At 44.1% G+C, this 8996-nt stretch overlaps 1 long non-coding RNA gene across 1 annotated transcript; it reads left to right on the top strand.

The window, feature by feature from the left end:
* Window positions 1-572: 572 nt before the first annotated feature.
* On the top strand, window positions 573-8262 carry LOC102246411. Its single transcript, XR_001361438.1, has 5 exons — window positions 573-927; window positions 1527-1714; window positions 3216-3361; window positions 5832-5987; window positions 8038-8262. It is a non-coding gene; the product is annotated as an uncharacterized LOC102246411 (long non-coding RNA).
* Window positions 8263-8996: the final 734 nt, after the last annotated feature.

The following is an 8996-nucleotide window of genomic DNA, read 5'->3' as shown; positions in this document are numbered from 1 at the left end:
AGAGAGGTGTGGGTGTGGCTGAGGCTGGAGGGTCCCCGCAAGTGCCCCGGGGACGCGGCGGGGCTGGACGAAACCCAAGCGCCCCAAGTGTTTTATATGCGCACGCACCACACCCATCAGTTAACCCGATTCTCCTGTAGTCTTCCCAGGACCCTAAAACCTGCAGGGCGGACCTGCCAGTCGCTTTAACCCGCTCCCTCCCGTGGAGAGACCAGCCCCCTAGCCCAGGAAACCCTGGTGTCAGCTTGGGTTCCCTTGCAATGGATGCCCTGGGAAACAGGAGCGCGCGACCGGTGGCAGAAGGTGCAAGGCGGCGCAAGGACAGAGGAGGGCGCTGCCGGGCCGGCTGGCAGAGAAGGAGCCGACCTTGGCCTGCTAGTGTCTGCATGGTTCGTGGTGCGTGGTGCAGGCTCCCAAGCGGAAAGATCTCCCCTTAGATCTCAGTTTGCGCTCGCGGGCATCATCTGCTGGCTCGTGTGTTCGCAGAAGCCCCAGCCCGCAGTGAGATGAAGGAAACACGCAGGCACGGGTCCCATTCCACACAGAGCACCTAAGCACCCAGAAAGGCCACGCCACCAGGCAGTGTATTGAGCTGAGAGGTTGCGCTAGGAACCTGGGAGTCTATAGTTACAGGCAACCCGTAGCTCTCACCAGCTGTGGTTTCCAAGCGCATTGTGATGTTTCAGAAAGGAAAAGGTTTGGCCTGGGTGATTACTGCAGACCTTTGAGATCTGAATCCTCCACTGTTCTCCTCCTGTAGGTGGGCACCAGTTACAAACCCGAAGAGCAACGCTGTCAGCAGCCTCCTTCTTGAAGGCAAAGGCCTGCACGAGCATAACACACACACACACACATACATCTGGGCAATCCATGTTCCTGAAAACGGGATTAGAACAATGGTGCTTTATATAGCTAATGCCTTTACTGGTAAGGGAAGCTGGCTATGGAAAGAATCCCATTTTAATCCCTTTGTAAAGAAAAGAACCATATATATATATATATATTTGTATTTGCTGGGAAGGGAAACTTGGTTTATTTTCACAAACATGCACGTTCTGGGTTCTGCTGCTTCTCAGGCGCCAGGTGCAGAGGGGACTGTGCAAACGGTTAGAGGTAAAAGATGGGGACTTGCCTGCGCTGGGATCCGCTCAGTACAATTCCTGCCCTTTGCAGAGTGGTGTACTGGGAGCCCTGTGCTTTAATTTAAAAATTTTTTTTTCAACAAAAGCAATTACAGAAAAGTGCAAATTTAACGTGTGACATTTAACATTTCGCCGTGGCAGGCAGCCTCCGCTTAAATGGGGCCTTTCTATGGAACAACAGGAGCCAAAAGGCCTTGTGTCAGGGAGTAATGTAAGACACAATCTGGGCTGGGAACGCACAATGAATCGGGAAGGATTTATGTAATTAATTGACCAGTCTTAACCTGTTATCGTGATGTAAGGAATTTGGAACTCATTAATTTGGGCTCTGACAGATTTCATATTAGAGCTGGCAAATATGGATTGAGCCTCTTATTCTTGTAGCAGCTGGAATGTCCATGACAGTGAGGGTTAGTGAAGAAGACCTATTGCTGGAGTCCGACCGCCTCTTTGTAATCAGCAGCCCTGCTCTGCATTAAAGGCATAATGAAAAAAGAAGAAGAAGAAGAAGAAGAAAAAAGGAAAAAGCATATTACCTGAAACATTGGAAGGGGCTTGTGCTCACTCTGCTGGTAGGTGTATTGAGCTCAAGCATTTGCAGTTGAATGACAACATTAATTCCAGTCCTAAAGTTAGGTGCTTTCTCCAGTACCCTGAGAGGATGAGAAGGTAAGGGTCTCAGGGTCAGGTTTGGTATTGTTGTCAAAGTTAAAAGGGATGAAGAGACGGAGCCTTTGAATTTCCTCTTTGTGAACACAGAGATTGTATGAAGGAGGAAATAAAAGTCTTATGAGGGACAAATGGCATTTCTTGTAATGTCACAGCCACAAACGAGTGATTCAGAGCCGCGAAGGAGAAACTGGCTTTCTCAGAAACCTACTGTCGGACCTCGAATTCCAGAGCTCCCATAATGAGCATTTCGTCAGTACTCTAATCTGTGTCCTCTTTGCAGTATTTGATGTTCAGTGAATCGCCCAGTGGGAAACGTCTAGTTTCTTCTTTGAGATTTTAAGAAAACCTAGTCAGAATCTAACATGCCCTGCCCCCACTTGGCAATCAGAAAATTGCTAGGTTGAAAAAAAGGTTCCAAGATGAAATGAAATGCTTTTTCTTTTTCTTCCTTTTACAATAGGTCCTCCCTCTTGCTGCGCCATGTGATAAGGTTAATATAACAACTGCCACAGGGATCATTAATACAGGCAGATAAGCAAAGTTGCACGTTTAAAACACTTTCAGGGTATCATTTGCCTCCTCCTGCTGATAAAGAAGCTTTGGTAACAAATGCAGGATACAGGACTGAACATTTAACTCTTTAGACAGAAAGCCCAACTAACCTTTCCTGATACGTTATTACTCGTACGTCCTCTTCAAAGTTGGGGACTGACCGCTCTTGAGGTATGTTTTCCATTTTGTACATTCCCTCGAAACAATTTCTATTCAAGCATAACTTACATTTTAATATAACAAATATTGTTCCAGCACAAATCTTTGCAAAAACAAAAAAGATTTCCAACTTCCTGGGGGAAGGATTGGAAATTTCCATGTCCCCCTTTTTGGTTGACATTTCCATGTGCCCCCCCCTTTTTTTGTTGTGACTCCAATCAAATTCCAAAGTAAAGAATTTTTATTTTACTTTACTTTTTTTTAGTTAGTGACAATGGGATATGATCTAACAATGAAGGACTTGGGATAAAGATTTGTTTTGTGATTATCTTGTGAACAAGTGATTTCTTCAGCTTGGGTTCCATTGGAATGAATGCATGAAGAGAAACACTAGAAATTAATGTTACTCTTTCCATGGAGAGCAAAAAGAGTGCTAGTGGTTGGTATTAGTGTTAGTATTTTAGTGGGAAGGAGGGCTGTGAAGATAAACAGTTGATATCAGCGAGGCTTGGATAAGTAGTGTAAACCATGACAAGGGCGATTAATAGTGTATATAAACACACTTCAAATTTGTATACAGGATCTCAGCTCTCACCTAGGGATTTCTTTGTATTTTTTAAAAGGGTAATTTTTAAGTTGACAATTACAAGGTTATCAACCCACGTGCTGTGTGTACTGTTTATAGATCAGAGTTATGGATGGACATATTGAAGCGTGATTTCCTGGAGAGAGTGTTGACTGGAAGGAAGTCTGGTGCATTGGTTCTGGCTCTGGGCCCAGCACAAGCCCAAAGGCGGGTCCCACCCTCCCTGGACTACAGCTTCCTCATCAGAACAGTAAGAATCTTGAATGCAGAATGTCTTTAAAGGTGTTAATAAATGTCACTAAAAAAAGGGAGGCCACACAGTGGCTTTCACGGTCAATAACATTTCAGATGCATTGGATACAGTGGTTCTCAACCTTCCTAATGCCGCGACCCTTTAATACAGTTCCTCATGTCGTGGTGACCCCCAACCATAAAATTATATTTGTTGCTACTTCATAACTGTAGTTTTGCTACTGTTATGAATCATAATGTAAATATCTGATATGCAGGATGTATTTTCAGGGGTCGCGACCCACAGGTTGAGAACCAAACGAAGTTTAACATGAATTTTCTGCAGGACTTCTCAGCACCTTTCACTTAGACTGAATCCTTAAGTGTGTGTGGGGGGGATACTGTATGCAGTTTTCTTAAACTGACTCGAAGAAAAGAATCTAAAATTCTGTGATCTTTTGAATTTATAAGACTTTGGATTCCTTCCCAGAATGATGAGGGGCCACTCAGGTTTCTTGAGGCCAGGGTTCAAGGAAAGTGTGGACACCACTCAGAGAGAAGGACTCCCCTTCAGAGATGCCCCTGCAGGTTCTGTAAGAGGCAGGGAGGATGTGCTAAGTTTAAACTTGTTTCACTGCTTACAAGATGAGTGGCCTGGCGTGTGCTACTCCACCTGTTGGAGTTTGTTTCTTCACTGACACCCTGAGGGCAGGGGTGAGGTGGGAATGAAATCACAGTGTGTTTCCTTTGCTTTTCCTCCTGCCTTCCAATGCCTTTTTTGTTGTTGTTAATCCTCACCCAATGATATTTTTCCATTGATTTTTAGAGAGAGTGGAAGGGAGGGAGAGAGACAGAGAGAGAACCATCGATGTAAGAGAGAGACATCAATTGGTTGCCTCCCGCATGCGCCTCCAACTGGGCCTGGGATGGAGCCTGCCATCGAGGTTGCCCTTGATCAGAATCGAACCCAGGACCCTTCAGTCTAGGGGCCAATGCTCTATCTACTGAGCCAAACTGGCTAGGATGCAATGCTTTTTAAAATATATATATATTTTCATTGATTTCAGAGAGGAAGGGAGAGGGAGATAGAAACATCAAGGATGCCACTCCAACCACACCCACCACAAGTCAGGTGCCCTTCCCAGTGTTTCTAGAGCAGGATGCACCCATGTGCCCACATGCCTTCTAGTAGCATTCATCCTCCTGTCTGGTTGGTCACCCATCTGTCTGTTCCTCTCTGCAGGCAGTAGCCCCTGGAGGGTCAGGGCTGCATTTCATCTCTGACTCCCCCCACCCAGCTCCATCCCACAGTTTAATACAGAGCACATTCGAGAGTCAATGATGAATTACTGTCATAAGGTAGACAAAAGGCCTGCAGACCCTTCTTAAAGTCCCTTTCCTGTGGCACAACCAGCAAAGTAGCAGAAGAGCTCAGAGCAGCGGTTCTCAACCTGTGGGTCTCGACCCCTTTGGGGGTCGAACGACCCTTTCACAGGGGTCGCCTAAGACCATCCTGCATATCAGATATTTACATTACGATTCATAACAGTAGCAACATTACAGTTATGAAGTAGCAACCAAAATAATTTTATGGTTGGGTCACAACACGAGGAACTGTATTTAAAGGGCCAGAAGGTTGAGAACCACTGGCTTAGAGAATGGTAGTAGGCAATCAGGGATGATTCCTTGAACTTGGGATCTTTGGTTGTCCTGAGGATGAACGGGAGTGTCGTGTCAGTGTCTCATTTCCCGTTTCTCTTGGGCCTTGAAATGGTAAGATAGCTGTTCATTCATGAGGTCTACATGGCAGTCAGAAATCTTTGCTCAAGATTACTCTTCTCATTGATCCAAGAGACCATTCAATGACATATTTTGATGCAATTTCTTTTGGTCAACTTGTTTCTGATAAGACCCTGTGCCCAGCGCAGTGTGTATATAGTAGAGTGACATTCAATAAAGGGTGAGTGATTAAGTTGAAATAATTGACTATGTAAACAGGTTAACATTTTCTCCAAATGAATGCTGCTATGTCATAGAACCCATACAAAACCGAAGCCCAGTCTGACTTTAAAAAGTAATTAAAGAGTAATTTAAAGCTTTACTAAAGTCTCCTAAAAACCAAAACAGCCTAATTTTAACCCTCCAAACTTTCTTAGGATTCTTTTCTGAATCAAGTTTGCCCATCACTATATTAAACAAACTCAAAAGGGACCGTTTTGTGAGGCTTTTGACTGTGAGCACTTTCATTTAAAGTTGTCTTAGTGCAGTCTAGTTATTTGCGTAGCCTTGGTTCAACACCAGCACCGAGAAAAAGAAAGGAGTGGTGTCAGTAGGCGAGATAATACTGTCTGTTAGCATAAAGGAGACAGTTTATGACAGACTATAAGTAAATAAGGAGCCAGAATTATCTGGAGAACACTAACTGTAACAAAGAGACCCCAAAATGCAATGGCAGCTTCAAATGAGTGAGAAATCAACTTCTCTTTCAGGAACTCTCAAAGGCAGGTGGACCAGCCCTGCTCCAGGAAGTCACTCAGGGACCCAGGCTGGTGGAGTGGCTCTGCCATCCTTGAAAGGTACTTTCCAGACGGCTCCAGTCATTCCTGTTTCCAGCCAGTAAGAAGAAAGGAGGGAACACAACTGGGGTGAGCACCATTTAATTTGTTTTTCAATAGAAAATGTCAAACATATACAAATGTAGGGATAGTGTAATATAATACATCCCTATGTGCCCATCACTCAGCTTAACGTTACCTTCATCAGGTCAAACATGTATCATTTCTATCCCCCATTAAGGCCCTCATTTTAAGTCAAATTTCAGACCTCTTTAAGAAGATGATCTGGAAGTTGCACACATCGCTACATCACTTGGTAGGTACTTAGTCACATGGCCACAAGTAGTTGCAAGCAAGGCTGGGCAAAGTCTCTGGCTGGATCGCTGTGTGTTTAGGAGGGAGGAGAGAATTTGAGATGATAGGATTTGAAGTGGGTGGGGGGGGGGTGTCCTTGAGAAAAGCCATAGAAATGGAAGTTGAATCATTCAGGGAAAGATTAAAGACATTTCTACACTGTGGTGAAATCCAGTGGTGACAACTGCATAATGATACCTGTGAAAGGCTACAGCGAGTCTTATGCACTTGAATTTTCAGCAAATGCAACATCTGGTGAACAAAACAGAACAGCAAAATGAAGTGCTTAGAAGGACAACATAGGATTGTGCTCTTTTCCTCACCTGTGTAAAATTAGCTGAGAGAATGGTTTTAGAGGAGAGTCAATATATGCAAATATCATGGAGATAGTTTATTGCTTCTGCTGTTCGATTCTGTCTTCTAAAGCGTGAAAAGGTGTGTGTTCGAGACTTTGTGTATTTTCATGTAACAAAAAGAGAACAAAATACCACAGAACTTAAAATGAGCAAAAGAAGAACTCATTTAAACTAGTCTATTAAATGAATTTATGTGAAGAAACATTTACTGAGCATGTGCTGAATTCAGAGGGTTGTCCTGGGTTCTCCAGGGGGTACAGTGATAACAAACATAGAGTCCTTTATCTCAGGGGTTCTCAAGCCGAGGGCAGGTACACGTGAAAACAGCTAACCGTGACACAAGACAATGAATTAGGTGCCGTGGTTGAGGGTGGTGGACATCCATTGCTTTATCTGCCTGTGATCCATTCTCTTCCTACAAATCACTTGATTTTCCTCAGGGGCCAGCCCTCTTCCTTCTCTGTAGAGCTGATTCAATCTATGAGCCCAGATGGGGCTATAACCCAAACCTAGCCAATCAGAGCAATGGTATTTTCCTGGCCCAGGTGATTGGTTTGGAGTGGGCACATGATTTTATTAAAACCAATGACTTTTGTGCAGCTGTTGAGAAAGGAAACATTATCTCTAGGGTGGCTGGGATAGGGAGCAAGGCAGAGCCTGAGAATGAGAGAGAAGAGAATGGGCCTTGGTGACATCCTTTAAGTCTGTTAGAACCTTCCATGTCAAGCATTGCAGTAAACACACCATTTATTTATTCATTTATTCACTCACTGGCTCACTTTACTGGTGTTGTGCCTTTAACCCCTATAACGTTAATAGGAGGTGGGTGACAGTATCCCCCATTGTATAGATGAGCCTACTGTTAATTAATGGAAGAGCTGGAATTGAACACAGGCCTGTTTCTAAATCCTTAATAATCCTCCTAGACACAGCTTTTAAGGAGAAAATGTCTCTTAGCTCACTGTATTCTCTTAAGCTCCCAGAACAGTGCTTTTGGTTAGAAGATGCTCCTTATGTGTTCATTGACTGAATGCACATTTGTGATGTAAGGGGTGGCAGTGCTGGTCCCCCCAGGCACAGGAAGAGGAGCAGGAGGAAGGGGAGGAGAGGATGAGCTCAGTGTGGCAGTGATGACTTTGGGGTGTAGATACAGGAAGAGATGATATGCTTAGAGGTGCCAATGTGGGGTTGGAATTAAGAGAGCAGTCAAAGATACAAATTTGGAAATCCTCTGAGAGGAAAATTGACAATGGTCATTTTTGCACAAATGTCATGTCAGTGAGGCCTTGCTTGACTCAAAATTGCAATCTCCGCTCAACTCCCTTACCCTCTCCCTCCCTATCCCTCTTTTATATTCTCCATAGCACTTACCGCATATATTTATTTTACTTATCTGTTTGTTCTCATCTGTCTCTTCTGCACCATATAAGCTCCACTTGTGCAGGGAGAGCATTGTTTTTCACGTGGAATACAATGGGCCTGGGCTACTGGCTGTACATGGAAGGTGCTCAGAAGATATTCGTTGAGTGGGTAAATGAAGGACTAGAAGTGGACGAGATTGCTCAGTGATGGCCTTGATGAGTGATAGAGTAGGGTAGACAGAAGGCCAGAGAAGAGGAGACCCTGGAGGAAACCGAGAATGTCTAAGAAGCAGAAGGCAAATCAATCAAGAGCAATCCCCAAGAATAAAGACAAAGACAGCAGAGGGATTCAGAAGGCAGCGGTGGGCAGCAGGGTCACATGTTGCTGAGAGGTCAAAAATGGTCAAGAACATTGCATGTGGAGTGAGTTCTCTTTGGTGATGTTGTTCAGCAGAATGATGTCGTCGCGCCTGGAACTCAGTCAGTTATGCGAGTTTGAGTTTCAGTCCTGCCATTTATTAGTGATGTAAATTTGGGCAACTCTTTGAACATCTGAGCCTCGGTTTCTTTACCTGTAAAATGGGTGTAATACTGACTCTACCTCAAAGCCTATTTTTGAGGATAAACTGAATTACTGTATGAGAAAGGCATAGACATTGGTGAATTATTGCCATTCTTACTGATTTGCAGGGAGTAGAATAAATTTAGAGAGTAAATATATAAGAATAAAGAAAGTCAAGAACATTTCCATAAGCATTATGATTTGGGAAAAATTGATTTCAAGACAAAACAAAATGCATGATGATTCTTGCTGCTCTTTTCAAACTCTGTGCATATGCACTTGGAAGTGAGCACTCTGTGTTTATGAGTTTGAATTTGGGGCATTTTCTTCATCATGCCTGTTTCCGGCTTTCCATGCCCCTTCCTGCCCAGGCTATCTATGTGAATGCACAACCCTGAAACCAGGCCGCTGACAATTGGGCTCCAGAGCTGCTTGTAACCATTCCCTTCCCCCACCTCCCCTTCTC

Source organism: Myotis brandtii, unplaced genomic scaffold (assembly GCF_000412655.1).
Source record: "Myotis brandtii unplaced genomic scaffold, ASM41265v1 scaffold17, whole genome shotgun sequence".
NCBI classification, from domain to species: domain Eukaryota; kingdom Metazoa; phylum Chordata; class Mammalia; order Chiroptera; family Vespertilionidae; genus Myotis; species Myotis brandtii.
The sequence above is the reverse complement of the archived record's forward strand: the minus strand, read 5'-3'. Positions and strand labels throughout refer to the sequence as shown.